This window comes from Panthera tigris, chromosome F2, assembly GCF_018350195.1.
Source record: "Panthera tigris isolate Pti1 chromosome F2, P.tigris_Pti1_mat1.1, whole genome shotgun sequence".
Taxonomy (NCBI): domain Eukaryota; kingdom Metazoa; phylum Chordata; class Mammalia; order Carnivora; family Felidae; genus Panthera; species Panthera tigris.
Genome location: NC_056676.1, coordinates 33,064,014 through 33,079,006, shown reverse-complemented (window position 1 = coordinate 33,079,006; position 14,993 = coordinate 33,064,014).

The window sequence follows — 14,993 nt, the reverse complement described above, 5'->3', positions numbered from 1 at the left end:
AGTTCACAGGTTTTGAAAGTCATAGTGGAATTTATATCACCTGAATAAGATGCAGGGAAGTATGGGTTATAAGAGTTCATAGGGGCACCTGGGTGGCTCAGTTGGGTAAGCATCCAACTCTTGGTTTCAGCTCAGGTCATGATCTCATGGTTCGTGGGTTCAAGCCCTGCACTGGGCTCTGCACTGATAGAGTGGAACCTGCCTGAGATTCTCTCTTACCCTGTCTCTCTTCCACTCCACTGTTCATGCTCTCTCTTTCTCCCCCCGCCCAAAATAAATAAACTTAAAAAAAAAACTTAAAGAAATAAAATAAGGCTCATATTTGACAGAGACTAAGATCCTCAACTTCTTCAAGCTTCATTCCCCATACTTATAAAATGGTTTTATATTAGCTATTTGCATTATTGCTCTTAGTTCTATATTTGATAATTTAAGTGAGCATAATATTTTAGCCTGGAGCCTTGTATGTGAAAGGTATTCAAAAGTTGGCAGATGTTATTATTCAAAATAATATTATACTCAGTGAACCAATGATATATACACTAGTTTGGCTTATTAGCCATTTTAGCATTCTGAAATTGATTTAAACCACAAAACTCTTTTGAAGTCTTGGAATATATCCACCTGTCAAAGGAGACTGAGAAGGTGATTAAAAAGCACTGGTTAGAAAAAGATACTTGCAAATACATTTTCTCACTTAGCTTAGAATGGCACATGCTGATACATTTTGTTTTGGCAGTCTTGATTTTTGTAAAGGCTCAGATTAAAATGAAAACAATTGAATTGGAAACTTTGTATCATCCACTTCAGAGAATATTACAACAACTTCTGCTGTGGACACAAGTGCATTTAAAGGGAATATATACCCACATACATTGTTTATGTGATACTTGGAAACTAATATTTCCCTCACATGGAGCCTAAGGACCTCATTTAATTTTTTTATGAGAATTCAAAACTCATAAAGAGAACTGATGGTGTAGAAGACTGAACGTTTTTATTCTGTGGTAAACAGAGACAAGTTGACTTGCTACCCAGTTTTTATGTGAATATTCTGGTGTTACCATATTTGTTTCAACTATAATTTAGGGCAGTGCTTCCCAAACCTGGCTGTCTTTTAGAACTGCCTAAAGAACTGTTTAAACAAACATATCCCTTACAACTATAGGGCCAACTAATCTTTGACAAAGCAAGAAAGAATATCCAATGGAAAAAAGACAGTTTCTTCAACAGATGGTGTTGGGGAAACCGGACAACATCATGCTGAAGAATGAAACTGGACCACTTTCTTACACCATACATGAAAATAAATTCAAAATGGATGAAAAATCTAAATATAATACAGGAAACCATCAAAATCCTGAAGGAGAACACAGGCAGCAATCTCTTTGACCTCAGCCATAGCTCCTTCTTATTAGACACGATGCCAGAGACAAGGGAAACAAAAGCAAAAATGAACAATTGAGGCTTCATCAAGATAAAAAGCTTCTTCACAGAGAAGGAAATAATCAACAAAACTAAAAGGCAGCCTACAGAATGGGAGAAAATATTTGCATGTCTGACAAAGGGTTAGTATCCAAAATCTAAAAGAACTTATCAAACTAACACTGAAAAACCAAATAATCCAGTTAAGAAATGGGCAGAAGACATGAATAGACATTTTTCCATAGAAGACATCCAGATGGCAAACAGACACATGAAAAGATACTCAGCATCATTCATCCTCAGGGAAATACAAATCCAAATTACAATGAGATACCACCTCACACCTTTCAGAATGGCTAACATTAACAACACAAGAAAAAATAGGTGATAATGAGGATGTGGAGAAAGGAGAACCCTCTTACACTGCTAGTGGAAATGCAAACTGGTGCAGCCACTCTGGAAAACAGTATGGAGGGTCCTCAATAAGCTAATGCCCTATGACCCAACAATTGTGCTGTTAGGTATTTACCCAAAGGATACAAAAATACAGATTTGAAGGGGACATGCAGCCCAATGTTTATAGCAGCATTACCAACAGTAGCCAAACTAAGGAAAGAGCTCAAGTGCCCATCGACTAATGAATGGATAAAGAAGATATGATATATATATACAATGGAATATTACTCAGCCATCAAAAAGAATGAAATCTTGCCATTTGCAATGATGTGGATGGAGCTAGAGTGTATTATGCTAAGCGAAATAAGTCAGAGAAAGACAAATACCATATGATGTTACTCATATGTGGAATTTAAAAGACAAAACAGATGATCATATGAGAGGCGGAAAAAGAGAGAGGGACACAAGCCATGATACTCTTAATAACAGAGAATAAACTGAAGGTTGAAGGAGGGAAATAGGTGAGGAATGGTTTTAAATGGTGATGTGTATTAAGAAAGGCACTTTCTATGATGAGCACTGAGTATTATATGTAGGTGATGAATCACTAAATTCTACTCCTGAAACCAATATTACACTATATGTTAACTAACTAGAATTTAAATTTGAAAAATAGTAAAAAAATAAACACACATACCCCTGAGTATTTCCTACACCTACTGAAACATCCTCTATCTCTTACAAATCTCCTGAGGTGATTGATGAAATTGTAATTAGAGACATTTCAGATTAGTCTTTATTTCCTTGGATTTGAATTAAAATGACAAAAAAGTAGGTTGTGTAGTTAGGGGTGTTAGAACAACATAGACTGCTGCTTCCCAAAGTGTGGTCCATGGATCAGTAGCTTCAGCCTCACATGAGAGCTTGTTAGAAATGCAGAATTTAGGTCTAAAGCCATACCATCCTGAATGCACCCCATCTCATCTGATCTTGGAAGCTAAGCAGGGTTGGGCCTGGTTAGTACTCAGATGGGAGAAATGCAGAATTTGTGCCTTTCCTCAGATATGGTGTATAAAATATGCATCTTAACACAATCCCTAAATGGTTTGTACATATACCAAAGTTCTAAAAACACCGACAGGAATTTTATAGAATAGGTTTTGAACTTTCTATCCAAAAACTGGACGTAAAACACTTATGAACCAGAATGGAGATGCAAGATCAAAGGGGGAAATATTGTTGGTTGTTTATATACAACATGAAACCTTCACTGTAATTGCAATTATAAAATCCTAGTTCATTGTTTAGTCTGAAGCTAGAATTGAGTTCACCCACTACACTCATTATTTCCTTGTTGCTTATAAACATATGTGGTTAGGAAGGTGAAGGTCTCAGTTTGAATTGTGTCTCATTCTTATCTCACTGACGTATGAAATATGTAATAGAGGTAGCAACAACTGCACAAAAGCAAAACCTAAAAGTGAAATACTTATCCTAGCCTCTGAGAAAAGATTGTGCAACGTGGCACACTTTATTTGGTGAACAATTTAATTTACTGATTTCTGCTAGGCTTTACTAATTAACTCCACCTATCATCCCTGCCACACTGGCGCTTCTCTCTTAAATTTCCATCTTGTCACAGCTGTGTTTTAGAATTACTTAATTTTTTTTCATTCTTCAAATCGTAATTCCTTGAGGGAAACTTGTATTGTGTAGCTACAAATGTCCTCATCTGCCCCACCCCCCATTCCTAACATAATTCTTAACAGGGTGATGAGTAATTAGGGTGATCACATATCCTGATTTAACTGGGGCAATTCTAGAATAAATCTGCTGTCCCACAGTAGTTATATATAGCATCCACTTTCACTTTCAGAAATGTCCTGGTTAGAACTATAAATTATGTGGTCTTCCTGTCAGTAACGAAGATGAAACTGAGTTGTGCTTAATTTTAAGAAGACCCCTTCCTTCAGAGGAGCCTGAATAGCTGTTGCTACATCAGACTACTAACTTGCCCAGCATCCCTCCAGCTTACTCTACCGCCATTTCTTCCACCTTTCTTTGTGATAGCTATCTTTGATCAGTGTTAAAAAGCCAATGTTCAAAAGATCAGGAATGACTTGACAAACTTCTTTGGTGCTATAGTATACTAGAAATAATTCACTGTCTATTGTAGCCATTTAATTTTATTTGAATTTCTCTTTATGGTTTACTATTTTTAAAGTCGATTGTATTATAAATACTGTATGTTTTTTTCAGCTTTATTGAGGCATAACTAAAAAATAAGATTTTCAGGTATTTAAAGTGTACAATATGGTAATTTGATATACATGTACGGGTGTGAAATGATCCCCCCACTGAGTAAATTAACACATCCATCACCTAACATATAATTTTTGTTGTTGAGAACTTTAAGTTTTACTCTCTTACCAAATTTCAATGAGGAAATACAATGTTACCAACAATGATCACTATGTTATACATTACATCCTCAGACCTTATTCGTCTTATGTTAAAAAAATTGTTTTGATGTTTATTATTTTTGAGAGAGAGAGACAGAGACAGAGAGATAGCAGGGGAGGGGCAGAAAGAGAGGGAGACACAGAATTGGAAGCAGGCTCCAGGCTCTGAGCTGTCAGCATACAGCCTGAAGCGGGGCTCAAACAAACAGACTGCAAGGTCATGACCTGAGTTGAAGTTGGCCACTTAACCGTCTGAGCCACCCAGGCACCCCCCCCCCCCTTATATATAAAAGTTTATATCCCTTTATCAGCCTATCCCTATTTTCCCCACCACCCCCCCAGCCCCTGGGAATCAGTTTTCTACAAGTTTGACTTCTTCTTCTCCTTCTTCTCCTTCTCCTTCTCCTTGTCCTTCTCCTCCTCCTCCTCCTCCTCCTCCTCCTTCTTCTTCATTATTATTATTATTTAGATTCCACATATAAGCAATGCCATGCAGTTTTTGTCTTTCTCTGTCTAGCTTATTTCACTTAGCATAATGCCCTCAAGATTCATCCATGTTTTCACAAATGGCAGGATTTTAAAATGCTGAATAATATTCCATCGTATATTTATATCGCAACATTTATCCATTCACCATTAATGGACATGTAGGTTGTTACCATTATCTTGGCTATTGTGAAAAATGCTGCAGTGAACATGGGAGTACAGACATCTCTTCAATAAACTGATCTTGTTTCCTTTGGGTGAATACCTGGAAGTGGAATTGCTGGCTCACATGGTTTTTCCATTTTTAATTTCTTGAGGGACCTCCATGCTATTTTCCATTTTGGCTGTACCAATTTTCATCGCCACCAAGAGTAGACAAGAGTTTCCTTTTCTCCACATCCTTGCCAACATTTGTTATTTCTTGTCTTTTGGATGATAACCATACTATAACAAGTACGAGGTGATATCTCATTGTGGTTCTGATTAACATTTCCCTTATGATTTAGTGATGTTGACTGCCTTTTCATATACCTGTTAGTCATTTGTATCTCTTTGGAAAATATCTATTTAGATTCTTTGTCATTTATTTATTTGTTTGTTTTAAAATGTTTATTTATTTTGAGAGAGAGTGTGTGTGTGTGTGTGTGTGAGTGAAGGAGGGGCAGAGGGAGAGGGAGACAGAGATTTCCAAGCAGTCTCCATGCTGTCAGCACAGAGCCCAACCCAGGGTTCAATCTCACCAACCGTGAGATCATGACCTAAGCTGAAATCAAGAGTTGGACGTTATTTGGTTTTCAATTAGGTTACTTGTTTTTCACTATTGAGTGGTATCAGTTCCTTGTATTTGGGGGGGTGGGGTGGGTATTAACCACAGATAATGTGGTTTGCAAATATTTTTTTTCACTCCATAAGTTGCCCTTTCATTTTGTTAATAATTTCTTTTACTGAGTAGAAGCTTTTTAGTTTGATGTAGTCCCATTTGTTTTAGTTTTTTTTTGTTGCCTGTGCTTTTTGTAGTCTTACCCAAGAAATCATTGCCAAGACCAATGTCAAGGATGTTTTCTTCTACGTTTTCTGCTAACAGTTTTATGGTTTCAGGCCTTATGTTAAAGTCTTTAATCCATTTTGAGTTGATTTTTGCATATGGTGTAAGATAAGGGTCAAGCACAATTTGGAATTTATAGCTCTGATGACATCCATTAAATCTAGAGATCATGATGAGGTACAAATTCAAAACTAAAGTTTTACCTAAACCTTAATTCGTCTCATCTCTTTAAAGACCTGGATTCTGTAATGGTCTTAATTCTGCCACTTTACCTTCTCCTTTTCTATTTGTACTTTCTCATCAACATGGCTAAGTCCCTTTAATTTTGGGGAAAAGTCCCTTATCCCTAAGATCCCCTCTCACTGAAACCCATAAATCAAGCCTTTTGAAAGTGAAGTCAGTGTCCACTGGATTTACTTTCTGATTTCCATAATTCTGGTTACTCCACTGATTATACTCTGCCACATGTGATGTCCATTTTCCTCTCTTTCTTGTTATGATGCTATTGGCCTCATTTATATGTCCTGGGGACAGATGGACCTCAGTTCAAATACTGATTCCACAACTTGTTACCTGTTGACATTGGTCAAGTTGGCCTACTTTATCTTCTTGTAAAATGAGAAATACTTGCTTTTAGAGGCATGTTTTCAGGATTAAATAAACATAATACAGAAGAAAGCACATAACACATTGATTAATACTTTTTACTACTTCTTATTGCTTCCCCCCACTTTTTTTGAGTTTTTATCCCTTGGCTTTTAAGACACAATACTTAGCAAAGTCTCCTCTTACCCACTGCCTGCTTACTCCTCTGTTTTGTAATACTATCCTTTTTATAATTAAAAATTTTTTTCCTTAATGTTTATTTTATTTTTGAGACAGAGAGAGATAGAACATGAGCGAGGGAGGGGCAGGGAGAGAGGGAGACACAGAATCCGAAGCAGAGTCCAGGCTCTGAGATGTCAGCACACAGCCCGATGCGGGGCTCAAACTCATCAACTGCGAGATCATGACCTGAGCGGAAGTCGGATGCTCAACCGAGGCACCCAGGCACCCGTGTAATACTATCCTTCACTTCAAATTCCTTTTTGGTTTTCTTTTCTTCTTCTCTTTATATTATTTCTGAGGGAATTCATCTGTCGCATGGTTTCCTTTACTATGTATATCCTCATCACCTATAGATTCTTATCACTAAGCTAGATCAGTCTCTTGCAATCAGACTCAACTGGAAAATTCCACAGATATGTGGAGCTCAACATCTTCAAATCTGAATATTCTTTCCCACATTTGACCCATTTTTATATTTCTTTATCTAGCTACTGGTACCGCTATTCACTCAATCTTACAAGCCAGAAACCTGAGAGTCATCACACTTTATCTTCATTGGAATTTTTGTGTAACATGTTACTCACTCATCAGTTCTATATTTTAAATAATTCTCAAATCAATCCTTACTCTGACTGTAGTAATTTAGCTCTCACTTGTCTCTTAACTGATCTTCCCGCCAGCCCCAGGCCATTGTAATCAGTGTTCCATATTATGGTCAGAATATTTATTTTAAAATACAAATCCCATTGTGCTAGCTTCTGTGTATAGGATTGTTTCAAACTTTTTTGCATGATATACAAGGCCTTCACTGACCTTGCCTTTGCTTACTTCTTGAGTCCCATCTTCTAAAGCTTTCACACCTACTCTCACACAATCATGCCAAACCACTGATAATTACAGAGACCAAATCTTTCTTCTCTGTGTGATTTTTTTTTTTTTTTTTTTGGTATGTGCTATCCATGTGCATGACAAAGCATCTACTTAGTGTCATTTAAGACCATGCATAAAGCCTAACTCTTTCTGAAGTCCTTCTCAAAAATCCAGATAAAATTGATCACTCCATCCTTTTGTTGTCACCCCAACATAAACCTATCTCTATTACTTCCATAATAAATGTTTGAGGAATAGCAACATTCTTGTAATAAATTAAAAATGTCTTAACCCAATTGACTATTTTGAGTGGTGACACATATTTGGATGCATATATTCTGATATGCTTATTAAAAAATCCATTCTATTACTTTGTATTCAAAGCATAAACACAACAAGTATGTTATGGGACTCAAATTTGGAAAATTAACTGTTGCAGCTTAGAGATTAATTTTATTTGTGGGAATATATTTTCTGTCATTAAATCAAGGAACTGAGCTCTGCAGTGTCTCTGTGTTTAGACTTTATATATAATAATGTAATGGGTGGTTGCCCATTCTAAAAAAATAGCATTCTCAGAAGAATATGATAACATCCTGCCAATTCTAGTTTATGACTTTTTTATAATATGTTATTTGGTAAAATGATTATAGGATGATTAATGATTTGTTAAATATTTTCTACAGTTGCCTAGTCAAAAGACTTGGGAGATTTAAGTTTGAAAAGTCTATCTCTTAAATTATTTGCTGGTTTTCAGTGAAGCAAATAAAGAAAAAGGCAACATGTATTTTACCTGTCAGAAATGTAAATCTCAAAAAAAAAAAAAAAAGAAATGTAAATCTCATAAGCTCAGCTGGAACTATAAAATGCATTTTATCCTTCTCAGGCAGAAGTACACATAAGAAAATGATTTGAAATACTGAAAAATAATGGGCACTTGGTTTTTAATCTGGAAGTCTTTGATGCTTAATGACATATGGTAAATATAACTGAATGAATAAATGAATGAAAGAATGAATGAATAATAGGCCAAATAACTTTGCATATTTTCTATGTGTTTAAATCAGATTTATCCTTGAAAATTATATTAATTTTTAATAAAGTATTGAAATGCCATGGCACTTCAGTACAAACTCTGTTTTCTTTTTTGGTCATTAACTTTTTTTTTTTATATGCCCATACTAAGCTGGATGCTGAGGATACATAAAAGAATGAACAAAAAAAGTTCCCTGTTATCTAGAAGTTCACAATCTAGTGTGGGAAACAGAAGTATATACAAATAATTAAGAGATGTTGTGATAAGAGCTCTGAAAGAAATATGTAGAAGGAATGGTAAGAACTCAGGGGGCTAATGTTCGGTGCCAGGCAAGTGGGGAAAGGAGATGGAGTCTCAAGGAGGCTTGCTTGGATGACCACCAAAAAAGGTTCATTGTATTCAAAACAACATAGTGTGTATGTTTGGATTCATATGAAGTTAATTCTCAAATTTAATTTTTTTTTTCAAATTTAATTTTTAATGCTAAGAAATTTTGTCTAAAGAGATTTTTCCTTAATTAAAAAAAAAGATTAAAAAAAATCACAAACTTCTTGTGCACAGAAGACATCTGGTAACTCTGTGATGGGCCTTGGGAGCATCCATGCACTGTCACTCCTCACTCTGTGCCCCACTGTTCAGCTCTCCTGGGATGTTGTCTGGGAGAAAGGGAGACTCAAATGTCCACTATAGAAGTTACAGGAACCTTCGCTCAGACTTTGGTGGAATGCCTCCTTCCTAAACCTTTTTGTTAATAATGGATTTTGCGTGTGTCTCATCATTAGTTTCTCCTTATATTTAAAATATATTCAGATATCTTTTACTTTGAGACTAAGCATATTTCACTGATGAATTTCCCCATTTCCTTTCTACATACTACACATTATTATAGCCATACAAGTAACATATTGCAGAATTAGACTTTTTCCTTTATTAGGAGTTGACGCATACTGGAAAAGGCAATAATATTTCTAAGATAATACCAAGAAGATCATCTCTTCAGAAAACAAGGAATTAAAATATAGATGTTAACGCCATGAGAAGTACACAGATTAGTAGAAACACATGAATAGTTCACTGACAGATAGAAACTGAAATAGAAGTAGTAAGAAAGTTCTCTGGGGACATAGACAAGACATGATTTTTACTGTGTGGAGAAGTGGCAGGGAAAGCATAGAGAATAAGTGGCATTTGATTTGGGCTAAATAATATAAGTTTTAGGAGTAGAATTTGGTGATTCATCACTTACATATAACACCCAGTGCTCATCCCAACAAGTGCCCTCCTTAATGCCCATTATCCATTTAGCCCATCACCCAACCCAACACCCCTCTACCAACCCTCAGTTTGTTCTCTGTATTTAAGAGTCTCTTACGGTTTGCCTCCCTCTCTGTTTTTACCTTATTTTTCCTTCCCTTCCCTTATGTTCATCTGTTTTGTATCTTAAATTGTACATATGAGTGAGATCATATGGTATTTATCTTCCTCTGGCTGACTTATTTCACTTAGCATAATACCCTCCAGTTCCATCCACATTGTTGCAAGTGGCAAGATTTCATATATATATATACATATATATACATGTATATATATATATGAAATATATATGAAATATATATATAATATATATGAATATATATTAATATAATATATATAAATAAATAATATATATAAATAATATATTTATTATTTTATATAATAATATATAATAATGAAATGTGCATGTCCCTTTGCTCAGTATTTTTCTCTATTCAGAGAATATTCAGTGATTCAAATTCAAGAACACTCTGCTGTGGAAGGGAGAGTTTTAATCATCATAGAAGGAATGAAAGGAATAATTATTATTATATAATAAATAATAATATATATAATATATATATATGTATAATATATATGAAATATACACATGTATATATATATACATGTATATATATGTATATACATATACATGTATATATATGTATATATATATATATATATATATATATATATATATATATATCACATCTTCTTTATCCATTTGTCAGTCAATGGACATTTGGGCTCTTTCCATACTTTGGCTATTGTTAGTAGTGCTACTATTAACGTTGGGGTGCATGTGCCCCTTTGAATTAGAATTTTTATACCTTTTATACAATTTTATACAATTTTATACAAATACCTAGTAGTGCAATTGCTGGGTCATAGGGTAGCTCTATTTTTAATTGTTTGAGTAACCTCCACACTGTTTTCCAGAGTGGCTGCACCAGTTTGCATTCCCACCAGCCGTGCAAGAGGGTTTCCCTTTCTCAGTATCCTCACCAACATCTGTTGTTGCCTGAGTGGTTAATGTTAGCCATTCTGACGGGTGTGAGGTAGTATCTCATTTTGGTTATGATTTGTATTTCTCTGATAATGAGTGATGTTGAGTATCTTTTCATGTGTCTGTTAGCCATGGATGTCTTCTTTGGAAAAGTGTCTGTTCGTGTCTTTTGCCTATTTCTTCACTGGGTGGTTTGTTTTTGGGTTTTGAATTTGATAAGTTCTTTCTAGATTTTTGATACTAACCCCTTATCCAATATGCCATTTGCAAATATCTACTGTCATTCCATTGGTTGCCTTTTAGTTTTGTTGATTGTTTCCTTCATTGTGCAGAAACTTTTTATCTTGATGAGGTCCCAATAGTTCATTTTTGTTTTTGTTTCCCTTGCCTCTGGAGACATATCTAGTAAGAAGTTGCTACGGCTGAGGTCAAAGAGGTTGTTGCCCATTTTCTCCTATAGTATTTTGATAGATTCCTGTCTTACATTTAGGTCTTTCATTCATTTTGAGTTTATTTTTATGTATGGTGTAAGAAAGCAGTCCAGTTTCATTCTTCTGCATGTCGCTGTCCAGTTTTCCCAACACCATTTGCTGAAGAGATGGTCTTTTTTCCCCTGGATATTCTTTCCTGCTCTGTCAAAGATTAGGTGGCCATACATCTGTTGGCTCATTTCTGGGTTCTCTGTTCTGTTCCATTGATCTGAGTGTCTGTTCTTGTGCCAGTACCATACTGTTTTGATGATTACAACTTTGTAATGCCGCTTGAAGTCTAGAATTGTGATGCCTTCAGCTTTGGTTTTCTTTGTCAGGATTGCTTTGGCTATTTGGGGTCTTTTGTGGTTCCATAAAAATTTTAGAATTGTTCTAGCTCTGTAAAGAATACTGGTGTTATTTTGATAGGGATTGCTTTGGGTAGTATTGACATTTTAACAATATTTGTTCTTCTGATCCATGAACATGGAATGTTTTTCCATTTCTTCATGTCTTCTTCAATTTCTTTCATAAGCTTTCTATAGTTTTCAGCATACAGATCTTTTACCTCTTTGGCGAGGTTTATTCCTAGGTATTTTACGGTTTTCAGTGCAATTGTAAATGGGATCGATTCATTGCTTTTTGTTTCTGTTGCTTCATTTTGGTGTATAGAAATGCAACCAATTTCTGTACATCAATTTTATATCCTGCAACTTTGCCAAACTCATGTGTCAGTTCTAGCAGTTTCAAATTTTGGGGTGGTGGTTTGCCCCATAACCTGAATTCTCTGATGAGCCTAGGAAAAGTTGTTGATTTGGAGTAGCTGTTTTTCTATTGTAAAGATGGGAGTGCTGACTACCAAGTTCTTCACATGTTAGAACTATAACCAGAAGTTCTCTAATCTCTTTTCTAAGAACTTCTCTAAACCAAAGTAATTTGATCTGTATGGAATTGGTTGAACTATTAGACTATCCTTTCTGAGTCTGAGTTATTAATCTCTCTTTATGTGACTGCCATGCAAATCATGTAAACAGTACAGCACATGTTTTTGTGTGCATGCATAGGCAGAATTTAATATTAGCTCTCAACATGTGAAATGTGCATGTCCCTTTGCTCAGTATTTTTCTCTATTCAGAGAATATTCAGTGATTCAAATTCAAGAACACTCTGCTGTGGAAGGGAGAGTTTTAATCATCATAGAAGGAATGAAAGTCACCACTCTTTGTCCTTTAGAATGTCAGCTGCATAAACCAGTTCACTGTTGTGTTTTCAGCACCAGAACAGAGACTGACATCACAGTGGATTTTTAATTGTTACCTTATTCATCATCTTGGAGCTCCATTAAGGCTGGAAATTTGTCCATCACCTTGCTCAGTTGCTATTTCTTCAGTTGTTGTCATGCGGCTTCCATTAACTTGGCCACCATCTCCTCAATGCCATCTTCAGTCTCTGCCCATCAACCCATCCAAGGATGTACCATTTTCCTCCTGGCCTTTACCATCTTTTGCCACTCTCCTAACCAAAACTGCAGTTGATGGAAGACTGAAGCACCCAGAGCTTAGACTATATGTCTGTCAGTGAATGGCCAAATGCAGCTGAATAACTAGCCAAATGTGGTGCATAAAGGCAGGGAAGAGAGGACATGATGGTGACAGAACAGAATGAAGGGTCAGTTCTGCCTCTGTTTCCCACTTCATATTTATGTTACCTTCATTTGAGATCCAACCAATATAGTTAATTAATTGGCAAAAAGGAAAGGTAGGCAGTTAGAAAGGTATTAAGATACCCTAAAAGACTGTTGGGAGAAAATTTTTCATGGTTTTTTGTTTGTTTGTTTGTTTGTTTGTTTATGGATGTCTTACAAGGAGAGTCTGTGTTCTGGACTACCTTTTAAGGGTGTTTTTGTAGGTGAATGGCCTTGGAAGATAGACATAGTGTCTCAAATTTCCGGAGCAAAGAGTGGACTTTCTTTCTTTCCAGTATAATAAAGATGGTTCCCTTAAGGGCAAAGGACAGGTTTACTTGCAACCCCTGTAAATATTTGGGTTCCCCAAACTTGCAGTTCCTCAGCTGTGACACAATTGACTATGCATAGCATCCACCAGGGCCCCTACTTATTGCTCGAATGTAGAGGCAAAGGGAACTGACAAACATAAGCTTAAAACTCACGCTGCTTGTTCTGCCATAAGTAATAAAGTCCATTGTCCTTGACCCAGAAGTCTTCCGTCTACTGTCAGTATCAATAAAATGGTAACAAGTTAACTTATTAGAGTGAAACTTGAGACCTTTCACGGTTCGTGACAAAGGTGACTCATCCTGTCATTCCCCCCAAATAAGCTCTCTAATAAATTATGTTTTTATTAACTATATTAGCATTTTTCACTTTCAAAATGTATTTTGAATGCAGAATATTTTAAAATTCAAAGTCTATTGACCTCCTTACAGTTGAAATTAAGAAATATTATTAAATTTACTGCAAGTTTATTAACAATTTGATGTACATAGATAAGCACTTGAGCTAGTGAAGCAGGTAGCAATGACTTATTAATATTCAACAACTCTGGGCTAATATAGTGATATAAATTGTTCTGTCTCTTTTCCTCCCTTCTGTAGTCATCTGAGTTACAGTTGATGATTCTAAGTCTATTTAGCGATTTAAAAGGAGAGATTTATTTTTACCCTGGTATTGCGTTGTTCTCCCCAGTGAATTGTTCAATTTTTCTTTATTCATTTCAGAATATCTTCTATAACTCTATTCTAAATACATTTGCTTTTACATTATTTAAGATAAAAATAAGTATTTAATTTATTGAAGCACCTATCAGTTCTATGTAGGCTTGTTGACAAAAATTGATTTTTAAAAACTGGTTTTTATTAGCAAGAAAAGAACTATATGAGAGTCAAGGATTTGGAGATAAAAGATACTTTATTCACTATGACATACAATGTTTCTTGTTATCATTTTCTTGTTTTGGTTTTTGGAATAAATATCTAATCTAAAACTCAAGGATATATTATTACTTAATAAAATTAATAAAAAAAGGATACTTTTCAGACCTCAAACAGCATATGGATAGAAATAAAATCAAATGAATATCACACATTCATACAGTTTTTACTATTTGCCATATTTACCAGATACTGATGAGGAAATTAAAGTACAGAATGGTCAAGCAACTTGTTCAATGTCACATAGCTCGGAAATGAACAGAGGAGTTCTGATTTTAGGGCCCATGTTCTTATCTATCTCACTGTGTTGCCTCTCTTAAATTTCATTCTGTTTCCACACAGAATCCAGAAACACAGAAATCCAACTTGTTTCTGTCTTTCCTTCACCCCCACATTAAATTATGATACTATTATTAACCACAGTCTACTTCCCCTTCCTCTAAAAACTGTATTTTCCTTCAGTTGTATACAGTGTCAAATAATTGAACACAAAACTGCAGAGGGTATATTCACACAAGACTTTAATAAAGATAAAGTATATGGGGGTGCCTGGGTGGCTCAGTCAGTTAAGCCTCCAACTTCAGCTCTGGTCATGACCTCATGGTTTGTGTGTTTGAGCCCTACATTGGGCTCTGCAGTGACAGCTCAGAACCTGGAGCCAGCTTTGGATTCTGTGTCTCCCTCTCTCTCTGCCCCTCCCCTGCTGGTGCTTTGTCTCTCTCTCTCT